The following is a 23,982-nucleotide window of genomic DNA, read 5'->3' as shown; positions in this document are numbered from 1 at the left end:
GGGGACTGAGGAGCGTTCTTCGGCTCGTCCCGTTTGTTTTGAAACCGAAAGCGCCACAGCTGCACGAGCCCCGCAGCCCCCTCCCGGCGCCTGGCGCTCGGCTGCTGGCGTCTCCTGGCGTCCGGAGAGTTCCGGACCACCGCGGGGAGGGCGCGGGGCGGCCGCGGTGGGTGGGTGGGGGCAGCGGGGGAACCCGCTGTGTTGGTGGCGGCTGCTTCGGGCGAGGGGCTGCTGTTGGGGGCTCGGGGACACAGCTGGGCTCCGCGGCTCCGAGCGGGTTTTCTTTGCTGGGAGGGGTTGTGTCGCGGACGGAGACCAGGGGTCTCGGGCTGGGGAGCTGCTGCAGAGCGCGGCTGTGGCCTGGAGGGGCGATTTCCAGGCGCGCCCGGCACGCACGCTCTGCAAAGCCCTGGCTCTCCATCCGTACCCTTCGGCGCACCCTCCACTTCTGCAGGACTTCTCCAACCCGAGCCCTCCGAAATGAAACTTTAACATCGGAATGAATGGAAACCTCCACGAACTGTTCGATTGAGCGTGCTCATTTAGACACAGACACACACACACACACACACACACACACACACACACACACACGCATGCACACCCAAGCTGAGCTCGGAGGGGTATTGGAGGAAACCAAGGTTCCGGGAGGTGAAGTGAGTTGCCCAGGGACACCCAGAGGATTGGTGGAATCTGGGTTTTCCAGACCAGATCGCCTCCTGACTGCCACTCTGCAGCGTTTGGGCAATTTTGAGTCTTTTCAGTGAATACTGGGGCCTCGCTCTTGTCGCTGACTCCACTGGGCCCCTCTGCCGCTTTCTGTCTCGGCTGGTTCTGCCCCCTCCTGCAGAGTTTCCATATTTGGCTATTTCAGATTTACTTTCTCCGAATTCCGTTATCTCGCTGTGGCTGACAGGGCTGCTCTAGGCCAGCGGTGAGGTTGGGAAAAGGCTGTCCCTGCAGCCCCACCCTCCACAGCCCTGGGCTGTGACCCCTGTCCCTGAGGACAGGCATCTAGTAACCAGTTTAATTCAGGAAATATTTATGGGGCACAGGTGCTGCGTGACTAGAGCCAGTGGAATATGGTTTCTTCCTCCAGAGATGTTTGCGGTTTAAAAGGGCTCTGGAAGACAAAATGCAAAGAAATGGACGTACTTCTGGGAATAGAACAGTTCAGTGTGTGAGAGAATTTTAGGCTGGGAAAGGCTGGGCAGGGCCTCTCAAACCCAGGGTGCCGCTGCTGGCTCTGCCCCTGTCACATGGCCGATGAAAGGGACTTAGTACAGTTGATGGCTCGGGTGAAAACTTTATTTGACCACTCCTCCCCGTGGTTCTGCTCCACTTGGCACAGTACAGTCATTGCTGCAGGAAAGATGGATGTGAGATGGAAGCAGAAAATGTCTAGCCCCTGTAGAGGCTTTCTTGTTTTCATTAGTGTTTTGTTTTGAACTCTGGAAGGAGTAGGCCCTCAGATCCCGGACAGAGGCAGGAGAAAGTCACCTGTGCGAGCCAGGCTCTGGACGTCCTGCCCGAGGGGCGGTAATGGAGGAGGTGACTTTCTCAGGTTCTCTGGGCTGAGGTTGGTGGCCATGAGGGTAGTGTGGGCAGCATTTCCATCTGTCAGCAGCATCACCTGAGCACGCATTCGCCACGGGTCTCAGGGCAGTGGAAAGAGTACGGAAAGGAGAGGGAGGCCCCGTCCACCAGAAGTACTAAGTGTGTTAACTGGGATAATTTCAGTGGGGGCGATTTGCAGAGCTAGGGAGCGGGATGCCTCTGAGTCAGTCCCGTTAGGCTAGGCATGGGAAAGGCTCAACAGTCTTTAGACAGACCTGTGATTATCTCAGCTTCGCGGTGGAGGACGCTGAAGAAAAACGAATTCCATGTTTGCAAAGCTCTTTCCTTTTTAAAGCACCTTCTCACTGCTGTTCTCATTTTGTTCTCCCTGATATCCTAGTGAGTCAGGCCAACACAGGATTATTCTCCTCATCTCCCAGATGGTGAGGGGGAAGTCCTGAGTGTAATAACCCTTTAGCTTCCACTGCTGGGCCCGGTCTGCATCTCTAAGGTGCCTGGTTCCTTTGCTCCATCTCCTCTTCAGTCTGGACTCTGATAACACAGGTCTGGTATGTTCCCAACGGCATGGAGCAGGGTCTCCTAGAGGCTCTCTGCCTGGGGCACCGCATGGACAGATGCCTGCTCTGTTAGCTCTTCCCCAATTCACTGAACTTGGGGCAAGACCTGTGTCTATTCTGGTTTGGGTCCTGGAATCTGCATAGAGTAGGCCTAAACAAATGTCTGTGTCGTGTTCATCTGAGATGTGTCTCCCTTGGGACTGATTGCTGGGGAACGTGTGCTCGGTGGGGCTCTGGACAGAGAGGCTGAGCTGCCAGCAGGACTTGCTTAGACCCCAGGGATCACAAGAGCCCTGTGCAAGTTGAAAATAGCCTTTCTGACCTGATGAACTTCTCGCAGGCCCCCTGAGAGAAGAGAAAGACAGGTGCTATTCCTTCCTCTTTCCCCGTTGCAAGCTAGGGCTCAGAAGTGACTGGAAAGATCTCACAGAAGATAGGAACCAGCCAGGACCCCAGCCCAAGTATACCGAATCCAATTCCTATGCTTTTCTCCTGGTATTTTGGCCAGAAGAAGCCAGAAATATGGGCAGGAGGAGCGTGAGGGAACCACAAAGGCATTCATCAAAGACCACCTGACACCCTCGTCACTGATTGGAGGTCTTTAAGGACTAACAGACCAAGGAAAGGGGGGAGCAGTGACTGACCCAGTCTCTGAAGAGCTTTTTCTGCCCAGATGGTGGCTTTTACTGGGGCTCTTCTGGGGCAGGAGTCATCGTCCCAGCAGAGCGAGGTGGGTATCTGCGTGTTTGTTGGGGGTAGAGAGCACCGTGTCACAGGGCAGAAGCGATCCTCAGGGCTAGCGAGTTCCTGCCACTTCCGAGGCCAGGGTTGGGCCCCACTGAGTTTGTTGTTTTGCCCAGAGGAAAGCTTGATTTGGAGGGTCAGACAGTAGTTAACCCACATGGCCCTTGGCAGGCCCTGTCTTGTGAGGAAGTGGGCCAGAGGACTAGAGAGGAAATAAAAGTGAAAATAGTCTCCAGTCCTGACAGAAAAATTCAAAGTCCTTTTGCAGCAACAGTGAGGAGTACATTCTGCGTATTGTTGTCTGGAGGTTGCTGGTGGTGCATGCTTAGATGGCGCTGTGGCCCAGCTGGGTGCCTCTGCCCGTACCTGCAGGGGGTCTGCGGGCCCTGCGTTGAATGACAGAGCCCGGGGAGCACCCCTCCCGGGGTGTGTGAACAGGGAAGGAGGACCCATTCACTTTCAGCAGCTGCCCCCAGCTCATTGCTGGACCTGCGCTCCACCAGCTGCTCTCCTCTCCAGTTCAGAGCATCCCTGGGATGTCCTCCATGGTCTGTTTCCTCTCGGGGAAGAGGTACTCTCCTGACCCACAGGAGGGAGAGCACCTTCTCCACCGACACCCCTGATTCAGCCCTTTTCTCCCTCTCATGGGCTCCCTCCATCGTTTCCTTACCACTGACCTCTTCCTGTGCCCCACTAGCTCATCCCCAGTTAAACAGGAACACCCCATGTTTCTGCAGCTCTTCTTCTCTCCTTTTCACTGAGAAGCTTCTGGAAACAGCAGCCAGCACTTGCACTTATGTATTCCTCACCCTGCTCTGTGCACCTGCCCTGCCTCTCAGATTGCCCGAAGGTTTCTGGGGCCTGGTAATCCTCAGTCGCCAGCCTGCTCTGCAGCTGTTGCCATCTCCTTGGAGGGAGCCCCACTGTCCCCACTGACGTTCCCTTCGTTGAGCTTCTCATCCTCCTCCCACCCTGCAAGTGCCAGCATGAGGCCCAGGCTGTGTCCTTAGGCTGGCCCTCTATCCCCTGAGCTCCTCTCCCTAGAGCCCTCCTCTCCTCCCAGGGCTCAAACCAGCACTCTTCAGGAAAGATTGTCTCTCACCCCGCTCTGTTCCTGGCCAGTTTGATTTGTGACACAGAATCTTTGTCGTGATGTTTCTGGAGCCTCTCAGACACATGTCCCAAGTTGTGCCTCCCTCTGAGTTCTCCCTCGCCAGTGCAGACATCACTGTTCTACAGTCACCTCTGGCCTGTCTCCCCCAGCCGGGTCTGGCCCCCAGCGCTGCACCCTGAGTTCACGTCCATTTGACACATCCATTCGACCTCTCTCCTGTACTACCTTGATTGTGCATTCACTCACTTTCCTGCCCTTCCGTTTCCTCTCCTGCACTGCCGCAGAGGGGCCGCCTAAATGCATAGTGGAAATAGCGTGGACTTCAGAAGCTGGGTTCGAACGAATTTATGACTTGCTGATCTGTAGTTGTATGATCTGGGCAAGTTGCCCAACTTCCATGAGGCTCCGTTTCCGGTGGTAAATAGAGATAGTAATGTCACCCACTTGGGGTTGCTGGAAGGATGAAATGAGCCAATATTTACACAGAGCCTAGTGTCCGGCGGGTACTCAGGAAAGCTGGTTTTCTTCTTCTATGTGTTTGATAGCAATAAGGAGCTGTGGGGTCTCTGGGGAGGTGGAAATTGTGTGTGGAGCCTAAAGGCATTCACATTAAATCAAAAACAGACAAACAAAAGAACTGCCAAGTTCCAGGGTAGACCATCATTTAAACTAGCCCATTGCTGCCACTTTAAAGTCTCTCCACCAAGCAGAGCTCAGCGGCCGGCCAGGGACATGAGCTGGGATGGAACAGGACTTGTGGGATAAGCTGGGACAAGCCCTTGGCAGACAGGAGTCAGAGAGGAGGGCAGGCAGCATCAGATAATGGATCAGGCCCAGGGAGAGAGTTTTGGGGACAGGATTCCAGCCTTTAGAATCAGCACAGCACAGCAGCACAGCAGCTGCCACCTTGGAGGGATAGTAGTGCTGGTAGGAAGGTGACATAGAGACCTGGCAGAAGAAATAAAATGAATTTGGGGAGCCAAATACAGGCACTGGCGTGATCACGAGGAACAGGGAAGTCCTTTAATGGGATCCAGCTATGCAAGCAGAGCAAAATGTGGAGTGAGGTTGGCTGGGTGCAGAATTGCCCTCCAGAGCCGTTTCCACGCTCCCTTACTGAGGAGGGTGGCTGTGTTCTGAGCCTTCCATTTGCATTTGTAGAGGGGCCCTTGAGGCCAGAGGTTGGAGGCAAGTGGGTGGAGTGAAGTTAAACAGTCATGAAAGTCCCTCTTCTGCCTTCACAACATTAAGATTCTGAGGAAGAGGCTGGGCAGATACCTACGCTAAAACCTAGGAAAATTTACCATGCTTCCCTGGGTGAAAGACAAATAATTTAACATCAGGTGAAGGCTTAAGACCTAAGTAGTTGCCGAATAAAAGAAGCGATTCATCAGTTGCGTGGGATTATTCCAGGAAGCCCTCCTGAGAAGTGAGGAGAAGTGGACGAGAGGGATGGGAAGGGATATGGGACTATGGGCAAAGGCAGTTCAAAGGGATAGAGGAAGGAGTGAATAATTGCCCTTAATGGATGGGAAGTAGATTATTCTGGAGCAGATTGATTCCCTCACATTGAAGTGGTTTATTTGACAAGCCAGTAATTTGGGTGGTTGCTTCAACTGCTCAGTGGCACTTCCGGCAGACCTTTCTGAGAAATGTCCGATGCCATGGATATTAGCTATGGACAGGCAGATACGACCTTCTTTCAGTCCTTTCTTGACACTAATTCCATATGTGCGACCTCACGTGGTTCACTTCATTGATGCTGGATCATTGGAACACACGTGACTTCTCTAGCATCCATCTCTTCCCCCTGCAGCCATAACGCTTGATTCACTCAATATCCGCTCTGCTTTGGCTTATTCAACAGCTATAGGGCCTTTTACACCTGACTTACCTGTTCCTAACTTTCTTCAGATCATTTCTTCTGCCTAAAATGCCTCCTGTTTTAATCTACTAATTCATGCTCCTCCCCCCTTTGAAAGAAAACTCAAATTCATCTCTTGTTAGGAAGGCTTCCCCAAGACCATACCCGGGTTCGATGATTTTCCCTGAGGGCTCATAGGATTCAGCATATAGTCCTACAGATATGATTCATTACTGTGAAAGGATCCAAAGCAAAATCGGCAAAAGGAAAAGGCACATGGGGCAAAGTCCAGAGGAAGTCAGGCGCAAGGTCCGAGAGTCTTCTCCACCATTGATGTCACATAGGTCATGTCATTCCTCCAGCACTGAATAGTGACAACATGTGAAATGTTGTCTAGCAGAGAAGTTCATTTGAGACTCAGTGCCCAGGGTTTCTACTGGTCATGTAGGCACCCTTTGCCTAACATATACCAAAATTCCAGACTTCCAGAAGAAAAGCAGGTGCTCAGCAATAACCACATTGTTTGCAAAAGTTTGGGGACCGTGAGCCTCCCTAATCAGTTAGGAGAACTGGCGTCAAACCCACCCTCTAAGATGTTAACCAAGGGCCATCCTTAGAAGCAGAACTTCCTAAGGATGGCAGTCTCAGGCCCGATGTTACCTCTTTTCTGCACAGCTTGCCTGCATAATTCCACCTGGCAGTGCCTAGCTATGGTTATGCTGTAGAGAAAATCACTCTAGATAGGAGTCAGAAGACCTGGGATCCGAAACCCAGCATGGCCACCTACTGCTGGGTGACCCTTGGAAGCCCTCACTCCATTTTCTTCCCTCCTGTGCAAGAGGGGAATAGTGATTCTTCTTTGTAGACCTCAAGGGTGAAGTCTACACCCTTGATAGTGGGTCATTCCATCCATCCTTTTCAGTTGAGCACCTACTGTGTGTGAGGCACTGAGTGAGCACTGTGGGAGTACAGAGGGAAGTGGGGTGTAGTGGCTTTGAGAGACCAGCCAGCACTTACCAGCTGTGTTATATAATCCTTATCGGTAGAACATGAACAGGAAAATAAAGCTGGTGCCCACACTCAATGGGTTGCTGTGCAAAATGGAACAACCCATGTAAAGCTTCTAGCCACAATATCTGGCATATTGTAGGCACCCAAAATGGCAACTATTCGTTCACTCAGATACTTGAGTGCTTGCTCTGTGCCAGCAACTTGAAAAAGACGTGGCCCCAGCCCTGCTTTCCGTTTGTTGGTGCAGGTTAATAGTGAACAGATAATTACATACAAAAATGAATTGTAGTCACATTAAGTGCTATGGAGAAGTACAGCATGATAATTGGAAGAGGATGCTATTTGGAAGAGGGGACCTAACCTGGCCAAGGAGGCATGTGAAGGCCTGGCTGGATATGTGATGCTTAAGCTGGGCCTCTGAGTTTCGCTCAGAAAGAGGTTAGGGGAGGGGGAGGACAGGATGTTTCCAGTGGAGACAGCAGCTTGAGCAAAGGGAGACCAGCCTTAGGGGTGAAGGCTGTAAGGAGGGCAGGTTTGCCACTTGTAAAAAGAATGGCAAACAAGGGCACCTGGGTGGCTCAATTGGTTAAGCATCTGGCTCCTGATTTGAGCTCAGGTCATGATTTCACATTCCATGAGTTTGAGCCCCGGGTCGGGCTCTGTGCTGATTGTGTAGAGCCTGCTTCTCTGTCTTCCTCTCTCTCTGCTCCTCCCTTGCTTATTTATGTTCAATCTCTCTCTCTCTCTCTCTCTCAAAATAAATAAATAAAAACTTAAAAAGAGCAAGGAGAATGGAGAATAAGAGGTAGGGAAGGAGGGGGGCTCCCAGACGACCCTAGAGATTGGGCAGGGCCACTGCAGCATGAGTTAGGGCTTTGGAACATTAAGGGAAATGGGAGGCTGTGAGAAGATTGTGTGAGTGACACAGCTTGGTGTTTTCAGAAGCTCAGTCAGGCTCTGTGTGGAGAATACTTGGAGGAGCAAGTGGGTGAGGGAGACCGGGTGTAGGAGGCTGTTCTGTGGCCCAAGTGAGAGGGATGCTGGCGTGAATCAGGGTGTTGGTCGTGGGGGTGGAGAGAAGGAGGCGGACTGTACCTGTTAGGTACACTCAGGGGGCCTCTGTGACTGATGGGATTTGGGGGAGGAGAGAGAAGGGATCGCCCGGATGATGCCAAGTGTCTGGCAACGGCAGGAAGATAGAAGAGTTGGATCTTTACCAAGAGGTAGCTCTGGGGAGAGCAGCTTAGGAGAGGAGATGTCAGTTCAGTTTGGGATGCGTTGGCTTTGGAGTATCTGCAAGACAATTGGAAGGAGGCACTCAGTAGGCAGCCTTTATGTGGGTCTAGATGCAGAGGATGTATGGAGAGAGAGAGAATTGGAAGTTGTTAGTTCATATATTGTCGCTGTTCTTGGACAGTGTGATTTCAGGGAAGCTAAATGGGAGAGTGTGTGCTTGGGGGAGGGCATGGGGGGTGGGCAACAGTGTCAGATGTTGCTGAGAAGCCAGGTAAAATGAAGACTGAAAATGGACCATTGGCGTTAGTGAGCCAGCGGTCACCGATTTGGGTGGTTTGGTTGGGGTGTGAGCCAGGCCCGAGCCGGCTGAGGACTGGACTGAAGAGAGACCGTGGAGACAGTCCTTCCACTGTGTGAGGGTGAGGATGAGTGAAGAGGTTTGGCTGTGAGAGGAAGGAGAGGTCGAACTTTCAAGAAATACAAGAGTGAAGGTTTTTAGTGTTACCTTGATCTCCAGAGAGACTGGAGAGAGTGACGGAAGGAGCCAGCTGGAAGAGAGAGGTTGGCGATGAAGGAAGTGGGACGGGTGACAGTGGATGTGAAGCCCTCTGAGGAGGTGGGAGTCCAGGACACAGGGAGAAGTTGGCTTCATTCAGAGGTCACCTCTCACACGCCCTGAGAGGGAGAGCGCAGAGCAGGGGCCCCTGTGCAGGGAGACACATAGGTCTGGTGGCAGGAAGTGGAGGTCTTTCTGGTCTGAAGACTTCTATTTTTTTCTGTGCAATAGGAAGTGAAGTTTCTGGGTGAGGCCCGGGGGGTGTGGTCAGGGTTTGCAGAAAAGAGAAAGGTTTGAAATAGATACTGAAAACAAGAGAGTGAGCTGAAAAGGAAAACCTGGCCTCAGACTCTTGTTACCTGTTCGCATGGTGAAGCCCCCAGAAAAGGACCCTGGCAAATGTGATTTCAGCTGTCCAGCACCTTGTGAGGCACCTGGGTGAGGGCCCTCTACATGTTTCTTGAGTTGAATTGTTGGCCTGTCTACCTTTAAAAATCCTCCTCAACGTTTTCCCCTCCTTCCCAGGTACTTGGCCCCTGTGACATCTCGCCAGAGGCTGGTTCATGTTAGTGGCACCAAGGAGCATGGCTCAAACTCAGCTGTTCCAGCCCTGTACGGCTAGACCCTCCCTCCTGACACTCACTACCCCTCCCCAAGTCAGCCATAGTTTTTTAAAAAAATTTTTTTAAATTTATTTATTTTGAGAGAGACAGAGGCAGCGTGAGTAGGGGAGGGGCAGAGAGAGAGGGAGAGAGAGAGAGAGAGAGAGAGAGAATCCCAAGAAGGCTCCGCACTGCCAGCGTGGAGCCCAATGTGGGGCTCAAACCCACGAACTGTGAAATCATGACCTAAACAGAAACCGAGAATCAGTCACTTAACTGACTGAGCCACCCAGGCTTCCCTCAAGTCAGCCATCCTTAGCCAGCTTTGCCCTGTCTAGCTGTAACTGGTGGAATTTCAGGACTAAGAAACAGTTGAGATGAGAAGTTTTAGGTACTGGGAAGCAGGGTAGGTAGGAGAGAAGCTTTCCTGCTTTTTGCAGAATTCCGTTAAGGCAGCCGTTCAGTCTTTCGGTGAGTATTTATGGTGTGCCTGTCATGTTCGCCCTTCTAAGTATCAGCGCCTCAGCAAACAGAGGAAACACCTCTGCCTCCTGGAGCTTGGATTCTGGCTGGGGACGACAGGCAGTAAAGACGTAAACCTCAAATGCCTGATGGTGGTGAGTGCTTTGGAGAAGAATGCATCAGGTGACGGGGCGTGTGGTTAGGGATAGTTGTGTTTCCAAGTGGGGCAGTCGGTGAAGACCTCACTTGAGAGGGAACATTTGCACAGATACCTGAAGTGCAGGAACAAGCCATTCAGATGTTGGGGACAGACAGCAAATAATGACTCTTGTACTAGTCAAGAAAAAGTGAGGCCATGCGGCTAGAGTGTGTGAACAGGTGGAGAGTGCTAGAAAATGAGGACAGGCCAGATCACGTTGGACTCAAAAGACACTGACTTTAACCCTGAGTGACCTGGGGGCCATTGGAGCAGGGGAGTGGCATATCTGACTTGTGTTTTTAACAGGATGGCTCTGGCTGCTGGGTTGTGACTGGGCTGTACAGGGAAGGACAGAGACAAGAGGCCAGCTGAGAGATGAATGCTGTGTCCCATAGGGAGAGGACACTGGCTTAGACTTGGACGCTTGTGCTGAAAGTAGGGAGCAGCAGTTGGTATGTTTGGAAGAAGAGCTGGCAGGATTTGTGTTGTGGGGTGCAGAGTAAGAAGAGCCAAGGGCCAGTGACTCAAAAGTTTTGGTCCAAGCAATATATGGTGATTGTGACAGCATTTTACTGAGGTGGAGGAAGGCCATGGGAGGAGCAGGTTGGGTGGGGTGCCTGGTGAACGGACATGGAGGTATGGACTAGGCACATGGAATGAGGAGAGGTCCCGATTGCAGGTAGAAATCGGAGCACTGTCAGCCTTGGATGGCATCGAAGGGAGGAGCCAAGAAGAGCTCACCAGAGGGTGGGTGTAGATAGAAGGGAGAAGAGGTCCGGCACCAGCCTGGGCCCTCTGAGAGATGGGGACATGAGGAGCAGCCAGTGAGGAGGAAGAGGCGTGGTCTAGAAGCTGGCCCAATGGTCTAGCTCTGTACGTCTCACACGGTAACTGGCTATAGAATCTGGCTACTACTGAGAGATCCCGATTCTGAAATACTTTAATTAGGGTGGCCTAAAAGATTGTAACAAATAGACTTCTGACCCAGAGGTCTGATTCTCTGGGGTAGAGTATCCAAGCCAGCCTCTGTATCATGCTCCAGGGCACACTCTGAGAGCACATTGTTGGTGTACTTTGTATATAAGCATGGTCCCCACCTAGACTTAAAACCTCTTGGGGACAGGAACTGTCTGGTAACTGGGGTTTGACCCCCACTCCACCACCTCCCTCCAAAGAATGAGGCAGAAGCGTATGCACACAGCAGGCACTGAATATGTGCTGACAGGAGTGAAGGATGGATATGCGTGAATATTTAGTGCTTATTTATGTGTCAAGCTCTGTGTGCTAGTAATTTACGTGGATTAACACCTTCAATCTTTTTTAAAAATTTTTTTTAATGTTTTATTTATTTCTGAGAGAGAGACAGCATGAGCAGGGGAGGGCCAGAGAGAGAGGGAGACACAGAATCCAAAACAGGCTCCAGGCTCCGAGCTAATTGTCAGCAGAGCCCGATGCGGGGCTCAAACCCACGAACCGTGAGATCATGACCTGAGCCGAAGTTGGACGCTTAACCGACTGAGCCACCCAGGTGCCCCTTAACACCTTCAATCTTAGCTCCAAGCCTTAGAGGCAGCTACTATTGTCCCATTTCCTAGATGAGGAAAAGCGGACATAAGTAAGTGAATGGCAGAAGGAATGGAACCCAGCGGTCTGGGTCCAGAGCTGGCCTCGTCACTGTCCTGGCTCTCACCGAGACCTCTGTCTTGGTGTTGTTTGGGATGTGGTGCATTTCCCTCTAGCACTGGACGTGGTGTCAGGAGGCCTAGATTCACATTCCTGCACTACCATGTGCCTGCTGTGCGATTTGGGGGAATTTGATTGACAGCTCGGGGCCTCAGGTACTTCATCAGAAATGTGATGATATTGCCACAGGGTTAGTGCAAGGACTGGGTATGATGTTGTATGTAAAAAATAGAAACTACTAAGTACCAGTGTGTGTCAGTGGTGTTATTATTATCATTATCTTGAAAAAGCAAACTGTGGAACCCCTAAGATCGCCCAAAAAAAGTTGCCGGAGGGGGATAGATTGCAGGAAGCCCAACAGGCCTTGCTTCAACCAAAATAGTTCCTCTGTACACTTTTTATTTATTTATTTATTTATTTTATTTTAGAGAGAAAGAGCACAAAAGGGGATTAAGACAGAGGGAGAGAGGAAGAGAGTCTTAAGCAGAGCCCATCGAGGGCCTCTATCCCACAACGCTGGGAAATCATGACCTGAGCCAAAATTAAGAGTTGGACGCTTAACCAGCTGAGCCACCCAGGCGCCCCTGTACACTTTTTTCTTTACTGATATTTCTGCATGAGACTTGGTTTGGTGAGTTTCACTGTTTTTAAAAAGTTGTGACAGCATTGGCCACCTCAGCTCTTAAGCCCTTTCACAATTGACTGGCTCAATTTTGGGGAGGAAAAGCCATTCTTTCAAATTCTTTCTTGGGTCCCCCCCCCCCCCCGGGCTCCCTTCCTTCTCTCCCTCTTCTGCTGTCCTGATCTCAAGATCCCGATGCCCAGTGTTGTATGAGCAGTGTATGCCCAGTGTTGTCTGTAGCGTTCTGTGAGCAGGATTCTAGGACGCCCACCTGTGTGTGGGCAGGGTGTCTGGGGTGCGCCTGGAATAGACTTCAGGAAGCTTCTCCCTTCAAGCTGGGATGAGAGGGCCATCTCTGTCCCATCTGCTTCCTCCCGGGACCGGGGCCAGAGCTGGCCTCACCGCTGATCAAGAGGGATTGCTCTGTCTGCCTCTCACAGAACCTCAGCTCATGTCCCAGCCACAGCCTCACCCAGCCCTGAGGCAGTGGGCAGTGTGTCACACATCTGTGGTCAGCTTTGGAGATGTGAACCCAGCACAGGGGCCGTTGTGCGTGAGCATGTGTGGGAGATGAAGCATGGCCAGAACGATGTTGGCCTTTGGTAGCTAAAAGTCGCTAAAAGATCAGGCCAAGGTGGCTTGGCATGTCTGTTCTGCAGCCTGTCTAGGGTGGTCTCAGGTCTCTCCCCTTTCCTCGGAGCACCCTTGGGCCAAGAAGAGGGATGGGGCAGGCGAAGGCTTCTAAATTCTCAGCCTTATCTAAACCATTGTCTGTTGGTCATGTATCCAAACTGCCGTGTGGCTCTGCCTGCCCGGCCACTGGAATCTCAGTCTCCCTGTCTTCATGAGAAAATAGGATGGTTGGGAAGAGAGAGGGCGAGACAGCAGTGAGGCTGAGCTGACAGCCCAGGATGTGATGAAGTAGGGATCCCCACCCACATTTGGAAATAAGTCCCGTTGGGATGAGGAGGCCTTTCCCATGAGGGGAGGTGAGACTCTGGGAAGAATGAGGGACAGAGGCTGACCCAGTCTCAGGGGAGTCCTGCATGGAGCCTGCAGAAGTGTGGTTGGTTGTAGGGGGAAGGATCAGGGCCAAGGGATCAGGGGGTTTCAAGGAGGAAGTACCAAATGCCACATAAAGGGCAGGAGGGCGATGATTTAGGACAGACTAATCAGCAGGTCTGATTGTGTGATTACAGTTTAGGTCATGGAACTAACACAATATGCGTTTCCAAACTACCTACTCACTCCCCATCCCCCCGCTAACACTCAGATGATTTAGGGCCCCCCCAGCTTGTTCAAGTGCAGGGTACAGATGAACTAGGAGAGCAGGCAAGGCTGCAGGGACGTGCCCGTGGGACCATAGGGGGGACACAGGTCTCCAGGCACTTCTGGAGCCAGAAATGGAAGGGAGGGGAGGGGGCTAAATGGCCCATGCAGGTGCTGCTTGGTGGGGGCGTCGGGTGGGGAGAATCCACCCCACCGTGCTGCATTTCTGTTTCCCTCTCAGTGTCTGCATGCAGTAGGTTCTCAGCAAGGGAATGATTTACACAAAGTGATTGAATGAATGAACGTTTAGTGGGAGACAGTCCAGTGTAAGCATGAATGCAGAATAATGCATTGGGTGAAGGGAGGAGGAAAATGTGTTTGGAGGAGGAAATAGAGAAATGAGAAAAATGACAACAGAAAGGTAGCTCTGGGTGGAGAGAGAGCAGTTAGTTTAGTGAAGGGTCCCTGATGAACAAGAGCAGCACCCTGTGTTCGGGAGGGGGTGGTATCTGGAGAAATCATGGAAATGGGTACAACTTATGCATATAAGTGAAGATGAGTCAGCTAGGTGCTGTGCCCACCTCTAAGGGTATAGTTGTGATTTGAGCCTCAATAGGAGTGCTGACTGTAGGTGACAGCACAGTGGGGGCTTGAGGGGTGAATGGGCTCTCAGGACTCAACTCTGTGATCAGAACTGTCATTTATCACTATCACTTCTGTGCCTGGACAAGGGGACCGGGGTGGGGTAGGAATATAGGGATACAGCAAAAGCAAAGGGCATTTGCAGAAAACCAGTGAGTGAGGGAACACACACAAGCCTGAAAAAATGTAGGAAGAAAATCAACTATTTAGGCAAGTTTCATGGGGCGAGGGGTAGAGGTGTTGGGGAGTGGTTGAGGTCATTTTTTCCTACATGCAGGGATGTCTTCAGGAAAAGGTGTGAGGTTCTATCCCTCTGGTCCCAAATGACTCCTGATATCCCTCCTTTTGCAAACTCTCATTCTTCCCCACCTCCTTGAACAGCGCCACCTCCCCCCAGGTTTTGAGGCCCAAATCCTGGCATCAGCCTCCCTGCCTTCAAGCTTCATATTCAGTCACTTATTTGCTCCATTTCCCTGCCACCACCATAGTTCAGTTCTGTGTCATCTCTCCCTGGTGGCTGCAGTGTCTCCACGTAGAGATCGGCCTCCTGACCACCCTGCCCCTGCCCCCGGCCTCACAGTTCATTCCCCGTGCAGCACCCAGAATCTTTTTAGGCTCCAAAGCAGACACTGCCATTGGCTCCTGAAAGTACTCATGCTGCTTTCCATTGCTCTGTTCTCAGAACATGCCTGACTCCTTCCCGTGGGCGACCTGGCCCATGTGATCTGGCTCCTGCCCTGTCTCCTGCTGCTCTTCCTCTTGTCCCTGACATTAGGCAACACTGGCCTCTCTGTTTCTTGAACATGGCAAGGCCTTTCCCAGAACTGATCTTACCCTTGCTGTCCCCTCTGCCTGCAACTCCTCACATTTGCTCCTTCCCATCCTCCCCTTGCTGTTCAAGTATCCCCTCCTCTGTGGGCCCTTCCCGTTGACAGCTGCTCCTGCTTCTGTATCTCAGCATCCTGTTTATTTTCTTCAAAGGACTTACCACAGTTTGTTACTCCCTTGTCGCTCTCCTCCATGAGGTTGTAAGCCCCACAGGGGCAGGCTTGGATCCTCTCTACCTTGTTCCTCCCCAGCCCCCTAGAGCCTGAAACAGTGCCCCGCATGGCAGGTAGTCAGGTCATCCTCAGGGTGGGGCTGAGGGTGAGGGGGGACTCTGAGGCAAATGCGTCATAATAATAATAATAATAGCCTTCACAGCACTTCCTCTGTCCACCATATAAGCTCTTCATGAGGGGTGGGGGTGGGGGATCAGCAAACTTTTTCTGTAAAGAACCATATAGTAAATGTTTTAGGCTTTGTGTCTGTGGCACAACTGCCTAATTCCACTGTGGTAGCAAAAAAACCCACCAGCCATAGACAATATGCACACAAATGAACATTGCTGTGTTCTGATAAAACTTTATTCACAAAAACAAATAGTGGGCCAGCTGATCCTTAATGTTTGGTATTAACTTATTTAATCTTCAAAGATTCTACAAGGTAATTACAATTATCATGATCACTATTTTATAGATGAAGAAACTGAGAAGCGTAGAGACTACATAACTTGCCTGAGGTCATACAGCTATTCAGGGATAGAATCAGGATTTGTGCCCAGGCAGGTTGCCTCCAGAGTCCGTGGTGGTAGCCAGCATACCACACTGCCTCTTGGCAGACTTTGGAGAAGCAGAGAGGAACCCCAGCTCCTCCTTATCCCCTGAAGGCCTCTACTGCTACCTGTCCATAGGACCTCTCCAAGTTTCTTCATTCAATAAATTGGGGATGCTAATGATGTATGTACATCATAGGGTTGCTCTCAGGATTAAAACAAGACTGTGCATGTAAACTAGCTGGCTCTGAGGCTAGACATAGCCTCACTAAGTGTAACCCTGACCCAGATCCAATTCCAGCCCTTAGGTCCCATTCACATCTCTTCATATTGTCCCCTTGCCCTCTGTCTGTCTCATTCAGATTTGTCCTAGGTTGTCTTCGTGGCCCTCCTTCTAATGGCCCTTTTCTAATAAGGTCTCACATTAATCTTAGATGCCCCTTATTTAGCCGACACTGAGTGCCATGTGCCAGGCATAGGGCTTGCTCTGGGAATCTGGGGATGAATGAGGACCGCTCTCTCCAAGGAGCTCACCGGGAGCTGACCCCAGACAGCAGGGAGGACTTTGAAAGAGTTGGAGCTGAGGCTGGGGGCAGAGAGATGGAGTCAGACCTTCTAAAAGAGGAAGCTTTCATGTGGGAAGATCAGTAGTGTTTTCTCAATTTTTTTTTTTTTCTCTTGGTCTAAGTTTCCGAGAGCAAATCTAAAAGGTCTGCTCCAACATCACTTTGAGCCAGATGGACTCCGAATGGTTCTGAGGTTTCCCTGTGAGTGAGGCTTGTGTTCAGGAAGCAGCTGCCCTGGGGCACATTCAGGTGGGTGCCCCAGGAGGGGCGAGGGGATGCTCTTCAGCCCTTGGACCCCCTTCTCTTCACCAGCAGTGCTTTGCTGCACTCCCAGGAAAACAAGGAACCAAGGCTTTCCTGACAACTTGGAGACAAGTCCCACTTCTCTTCACAGGAATTAAAATCTTACACACATCATTCATCCTGTATCCAAGAAAACCCTCTTCTGGGAGAGCATAAGGCAAAGAAAAGAAAAAGAAAATACGCACTGCTTCTGCTTCTGCAACACCAAAGCTAGCCGTCCCGTGGATCGGCGGTGGGTTTGGTGAGCTGTTGTCGCAAATTGTCTGGGTGTCGTGGCGTCACCTGGTCTCTGCATGGTCTCCCTCCCACGTTACGCCTCATGGAAAATGGCCTCATTACTTCTGTATTTCTCCAAGGCCCTTCCTCTTTGTCTAGTTTACATGGTGAAAGGTTCATGAAAATAAAACCAGTTTTTCCCAGAGGTCACAGTGCAATGAGACTGCTGTTGTGTTAAGTAAGCTGTGGAAACAGTGGAGAGGAAGAGAAGATCAGGGGTTGGAGCTGAGGCTGAGCAGTTGTCTTAAGGGGTTTCGTCTTCCAAGGAGAGATCTTTCTGAGCCATTGAAGGTGCAGGCTTTCGTAACTACTTTGAATCCATCTTACTTCTCCCTCATGCCGTGAGGATAACATACTAGATAAAATGCCTTTATTCTTCCTCCTCTTCTGCTTCCGCTGCCGCCTCCTCCTCCTCTTTTCCTTCTTCTTTTTTTTTTTTTTTTTTTTTTTTTTTTACAAATAGTTTATTGTCAAATTAGTTTCCACTTTTCCTTCTTCTTCTTTCACTTTCCTGGTAGTAGCCACTCTTCTGGGAAGAGCAGAATCTCAGAATTCAAAGGCCTGGTGGCTGAGAGAGGGAACTGCGTATCCTTCTAGCAAGGTGTGTCTGAGCCAGGGCACAGATTCCACAGTCTCCTTCGATCACTGCATCTTGGAATCTGACATTTTAACTTTTCCTCCTTACTAACCACATGTCTTCTCCTTTAACTTTAGCCCAGGACCCTTTGTTGGCTCTCAGGTGGGTTTGGGGAATAACATCCTCGCACCTGCCCCTGTTGCTGCATGTAAGCATCCGTCAGGGAGCCGGCTCTGTATGCTTCTGGCGAAGCCTGAACAGAGCTGAGAAATGGGCAGTTTGCCTGTTAGCAGTCCATCCTGTGATTGGCAGGTTGCATTGGCCAGTGAAGTGTTACCCCTCCATTGCCCGTGGCTCAAGGACCACCCTGAGGCTCCTGCCCAGCCTTTGTGCACCCACCTTGTCACCTGACCCTGTAAGTCCCACCTGTCAGAGAAAGCAGCCTCTTTTGACTCTGCAGCTCTCAGGACCCTCCCTTACAAAGGAGCCTTGGGGAAGGCTGTAGGCCTTTCCCACAACCCTCAAATCCTTCCCAGGCACCTCTATACACTTACCAACAGCCCCTGAGCCCCGGAAGTCCTTAGCAGGAAGAATCTCAGACCTAGTAAGGAGTGGAGGGTCACGTGAGGCTAAACAGGGGTTACTGTGGGGGAAGCAGCCCGGTTAAATCCCAAGCGGGGAGGAACCAAGGTCTGCGCTGCAGCCACAGGTACTAGTGGGAAGGGCAGACTTCAGTACTGGCTCCAAGGAACTTTCCCACTGCTGTCTCTCTGGGAGTCTCCTCTCTCCACATCTTACTTTCCTGACATAGATCAAAACCTATTATGTCAAATGCCATCACTAAAATACAGCTGAATTATTTGTGAAGTAAAAAAAAAAAATTAATGCCTTGGACAATTTAAAAACAATTATAGATACCACAAAGGAAATGTGGCCATTCTTAGGAATCCCATCGTTTGTTCTGGAAGAGATGTTAGATGTCAGCTCATCTGACTCACCTCCACTTCCTTAAGGCTGTCCCTAAGGGACCCCAACCTGGATATGCCCCCAGCCACATCCTTGCTTCTTTGCTTCTCTCCTTCATCCTCTCCCACTGGTGTCATCAGATGAACCCAGGAGTCACCCTCCACTGTCCTCTCCTTTGGCCCTTCCATTTCTAAATCTCTGCATTTTATCTCAGAAATGCCTCACAAACATAGCTTCTCTTTGCCCCTGCTTTGGATCAGACCATTGTCATCCTTCTTCATCTGTCATATCAGCCTTTTTCCGAACTCCTTGTGTGGGCCTGCCCTGTACGTTTAGGATTCCTAAAAAGATCAAAACCTTGGGGTAAAATTTGGAATTCCTGACTGGCATTCATTAAGGGCTTTCACACCATGTTCCTCCTCTCTCTCCCTCTCTCCCCACCCTTATATCTCACAGCAACCTTTTTAGGGGTTTCTGACAGGAATTTAGTTACACAGGAATCCGCTTACACAGAGAAGCTGGGAAGCCAAACAGGAGACTTGGGGTGAGGCAACTTGGAGATGAGTCGTGGCGGGAGGCTGCCCACCCCCTCCACAGTTTAGCGGCTGGGGACCACCCTCTCAGCCTGCCTGATGGGAGCCAGTCCGCAGAGGCAGAGGCCGTCTGGTGGTGATGAAAGCCATGGAGGAGACCCAGTCACTTTGAAATACTGCCCAACACCACGAGATGGGAGAGAAATACTCGGGCTTCTCCCTTCCCCCATGCTTCAGTCTCTCGACAGTGTCTCTTATTGGCCGAACGTAGCCAAAGCCAGGGAGCCCAGGAAACACTGTGGGGGCCAGCCCTCACCCCACCTGGTGATGCAGACTAGGGCAGGAGAGAGGAGAGTGGGCCTGAGAACCAACAGGCAAATAACTGGCATGTTCCCTTAATTCCACTTCAGCTACAGTTAGTTATTAACCATTTCAGAACTCTTATGATATCCTGTGAGGAATTCTGTTGTCTCCTTCATCTAGAAAATGTCTCCTTCCCCCCTTCTTCAAGACCAGCTGAGATGTTTTCTTCTCTGTGAAATCAGCACAGACACCTCAGAAAGCATTAGCTGCCCCTCCCCTGGGCTCAAACAGTTCTATTGCGGACCTTGCCCTTAGGGTGTTATAATGTGTCATTCCTGTGTCTGGTTGCCTCTGCTTGACTTGGAGTCCCTCCAATGGCAGATGTAGAATCACAGATGTCTGTACTCTTGGGATCCAGACCAGGACATGTGCATGCTGAGTCCATGCAGGGATGTATAAATGAGGTTGCTTTGGGTGGCGGTGGGGGGGGGGGGGGGGCGTGCCTTGCTTTGCTGGGTTGCATAGCTGGCGNGGGGGGGGGGGGGGGGGTGCGTGCCTTGCTTTGCTGGGTTGCATAGCTGGCGAGTGGCAGAGGAGGGATGGAGCCTAGGTCTCTGGGCCTGTGCCCTTTTCACTCTGGAATTTCATCCGTGGTAACTAGTAACTCCCAAGAATCAGATTGTGAAAACTCTGGGCTTATATCTTACAAAGTATAAACTGATTTATAAAAACATTTCCTGAATTTTCCAAACTTTCATTAATCTAAACAAGATGTCTGGGGTCCTGTGGAAGTAGTGTGGACAGACAGACAAGGACCTACTTTTCTTTTTTAAACCTGAGACTGAATTCTGCTAGATGTGTGTCCTTTCTATTGTAACTAAAACCTAAACTCCTGTTGTTTCCAAATGTTAGACTGTTCATTATGTGTTCCCCAAAAATGAATCAGAAGAAATTTGTAAGTAAAGAACTTAAATCTTGACATCTACGGCTTTCCTTTGGAATACCTAGAAAATTCTCAAGGAAAAGATAAAGTAATTTATGAAGATAAAAAATGACGTTTATCAGAAACTCAGTAAGAGTCCTTAGGGAACATATTGTGTGTATTTTTCTGTTGTGTTTTTAGGTTTGAGTCAATAACTTTTCAGCAGGAGGCCCACACTGTGAGTTCTGTCAATGACAGGAATAAGGCACTGTTTGGCTTTTTTAAAATATTTAAATTTTAGCTAGTTAACATATAATGCAATATTGGTTTCAGGAGTAGAATTCAATGATTCATCACTTCCATACAACACCCAGTGCTCATCATAACAAGCCCTCTTTGATACCTATCACCCATCTAGCCCATCCCCCACCCACCTCCCTACATCAACCCTCAGTTTGTTCTCTATTGTTAAGAGTCTCTTGTGGTTTATGTCCCTCTCTTTCCATCACCTTCCCGTATGTTCATCTGTTTTATTTCTCAAATTCCACATATGAGTGAAGTCATATGGTATTTGTCTTTCTCTGACTGACTTATTTTGCTTAGCATAATACATTCTAGCTCTATCCATGTCATTGCAATGATTTCATTCTTTTTGATGGTTGAGTAATATTCCATTGTAGATATGTATTTATATACATATATATGTATGTGTATACATCTTCTTTATCCATTCATCAGTTGGTGGACATTTGGGCTCTCTCCACACTTTGACTGTTGTGGTGCATGTACCCCTTTGAATCTGTATTTTTGCATCATTTGGGTAAATACCTAATATTACCATTGCTGGATCATAGGGTGGTTCTATTTTTAGTTTTTTGAGGAACCTCCAGTCTATTCTCCAGAGAGAGAACACCCCACCAACAGTGCAGGAGGGTTCCCCTTTCTTCACATCTTCACCAACATCTGTTCTTATGTTGTTAATTTTAGCTATTTTGACCGGTGTGTGGTGGTGTCTCATTGTGGTATCTCATTTTGATTTGTATTTCCCTGATGATGATTGATGTTGAGCATCTTTTCATGTGTCTGTTAGCCATCTGGGTGTCTTCTTTGGAAAAGTGTCTATTCATGTCTTCTGCCCATTTCTTCACTGTGTTATTTGGTTTTGAGGTGTTGAGTTTGACACTAACCCTTTATCAGATATGCCATTTGCAAATATCTTCTCCCAAGGAATAAGGCACTACTCACTGCAGTAGGGAGGTATACAAGCCCTTAGAGTGATTTTGATGACTTTCTTTTCTTATTCGCAAGAACTGAACTCTTTTCACTGTTCCAGTTACATAAGCTGTTATACCCAAAGGGGAAAGATTTTAATAAAATGTAACTCTTATTTATTTCCACTAAATAGCTGCCTGGGAATGACAGAGTACTCGCTAGACATGCTCAATTAATTGGAGAAATATGATTGTTAGACAAAGAAACAGCAGCCTTTATAGTTCTCTTGTTGTGACTGTCTCATGTCAGTGAACAAACACAGTGAATTGATTCTGTTTTGGGGCTGGTCGTGGGCCCAAAAAAGCTTCAGAGGAAGGAGACAGACCCTGCCCTGGGAGGGTATATAAACAGTTTATATACAAGAAGGCTGTCCTAAAACATCTAGTGCATATGGTGTAGCAGAACATAAGTGGTTATTTTTTTTAAACATCTAATGAGATAAAAATTCAGTTTCCTAAGAGCAAATACTGGGCAAGATAACAGATTAGAGAGTGCACAGGGTCAGTAGATGACCTCTGTGTGCTGACTGCAGCTGAGCAAGACACAAAGGTAGGGAGAGGGAGGGTGGGGCATCAGGTCCTCGGGGGCAAGGAGACTGTCTGTGAGGGTCACTGTGCTGGGCCGCCCAGCACAAAGACTGACAAGACACGGGCCTACCCAGCAGCCTGATGGAGCAGGGGCCCCGGGGGTGCTGGAGCAGCTCTTGCCAGGAAAGCAGCTAATGGGCTCTTCCTGAGTTCAGGTATGTTCTGGCACAGAAATTGGCAAATTGTACAAACTGGCCTCCCTGAGATCCTTTCAGGGGCTCTGCATGGGCAAAACTATTTTCATAATACTACTAAGCTATCGTCTGCCATCTCCACTCTCCTTTCCTGAGTTTACCGTGGTGTTTTGCAAAAGCTTCATGATGTGTGGTACTGTAACACACTGCATACAGGAGTATTGGATATAGAGCCCAGCTAGCTTCTGTTAAGCCCAAATAGAGATGTGCAAAAATGTAAAACAATGCCAGTCTTCTCACTCATTGTTTTGTTTTGTAAGATGGCTAGTCTTCAGAAAAAATGTCTTGTGTTAACATATAATTGCCTCATTATCTTAAAGTGAATTAATAAAGAATTCACTTAAAAAATTTTTTTAATGTTTATTTTTGAGAGAGAGCATGAGCAGGGGAGGGTCAGAGAGAGGGAGTCACAGAATCTGAAGTAGGCTCCAGGCTCTGAGCTGTCAGGAGAGCCAGAGGCAGGGCTTGAACCATGAACTACAAGATCATGACCTGAGCTGAAGTTTGATGCTTAATCAGCTGAGCCACCCAGGCACCCCAAGAAATATACATTTTTAATATTTATTTTGTATTTTTAAAGTTATGTTATTTTATTTTTTATTTAGATAGAGAGAAAGAGAGAGGGAATCTTAAACAAGCCTTACACTTAGCACAAAGCCCGATGCAGGGCTCAATCCCAGGACCCTGGAATCATGACCTGAGCCAAAATGAAGAGTCAGATACCACCCAGATCCCTTAAGAAATATATTTTCTGAAAGTCTTTAGTTTTAATCGCAAATTGGTAAATATCAATAGAGAGAACGCACATAAAAACTTGGAGTCCTCAATTTTTTTAAGAGACTTTATTTTTTAGAGCAGTTTTAGATTCACAGCAAAATTGAGCAGGAAGTACAGAGATTTCCTACAGATCCCCAGCCCCCACACATGCACAGCCTCCCATTATCAATATCCCCCACCAGAGAGGTGCATTTGTCACAGCTGATGAAGCTACATTGTGTAGGGGAGGAAAAATAATGTTCCCTCTGCTCGTCTGAGTTCTTTTTTTTTCTCTAACGTTTTATTTATTTTTGAGAGAGAGAAAGAGACAGCATGAGCAGGGGAGGGTCAGAGAGAGAGGGAGACACAGAATCCAAAGACAGACTCCAGGCTCTGAGCATAGAGCCCAACACGGGACTTCAACCCACGAACCATGAGATCATGACCTGAGCCGAAGTCAGACGCTTAACCTACTGAGCCACCCAGGTGCCCCTGCTCTTCTGAGTTCTTAGCTGGGACCCCTGTGGAAGAAGATAGATTAGCAAGAGGAAAACAAACAGAAGTTTATTAACATATATAACTCATGGATGCATGGGAGATACCCAGGGGAAAATGAGTAGCTCTTTGAGGTGGCTTGGGATTCAGGATTCATCCTAAGAGGGAAGGAGGAGGGGAAAGGAGGCCCCTTAGCGGGGAATGAGTGATTTTTAGGAAAGACGAAGGGGCCCTTAGAGGATTATGTTGGAGAATCTGTGATAGTTTGACCAAGTTTGCCTGGGTATCACTTTCTAGTTTCTTCTCTTGTTATGAGTTACTCTTTCCTGATTGATGAACCTCCTGGAGAGGTGATGTATAATGGGATTCTCTTGGAGGACTAGGCAGATAAGGTGGTGTTTTAGGACCAATGTATAATAACATGTAGCTACCATTATGGTATACCGAGTGTTTTCACTGCCCTAAAAATCCTCTGTGCTCCACTTACTCATCTCTCCCT

The 23,982-nt window shown here is 49.3% G+C and overlaps 1 protein-coding gene across 5 annotated transcripts in view; it reads left to right on the top strand.

Annotated features, from left to right (window-relative positions):
* The window catches only part of TRAF5 (TNF receptor associated factor 5), a 49,356-nt gene that overhangs the window by 196 nt on the left and 25,178 nt on the right, over nucleotides 1-23,982 (top strand). The window contains exons 1-3 of one of the 5 annotated variants that reach the window (XM_039230153.1): nucleotides 8,990-9,098; nucleotides 16,422-16,548; nucleotides 16,694-16,843. The exons of 1 other annotated variant lie outside the window; for it this stretch is intronic. The gene's annotated coding sequence lies outside the window, so the exon portion shown is untranslated. Of the gene's footprint in view, nucleotides 1-8,989; nucleotides 9,099-16,421; nucleotides 16,549-16,693; nucleotides 16,844-22,983; nucleotides 23,014-23,982 lie in introns of those variants that run through there. 3 more of the 5 variants (XM_039230151.1, XM_039230152.1, XM_039230154.1) reach the window with 3 other exon arrangements.

This window comes from Hyaena hyaena, unplaced genomic scaffold, assembly GCF_003009895.1.
Source record: "Hyaena hyaena isolate Hyena2069 unplaced genomic scaffold, ASM300989v1 scaffold_43, whole genome shotgun sequence".
NCBI lineage: Eukaryota > Metazoa > Chordata > Mammalia > Carnivora > Hyaenidae > Hyaena > Hyaena hyaena.
Note: the sequence above shows the minus strand (reverse complement) of the source record. Positions and strands in the feature narration are given on the sequence as shown.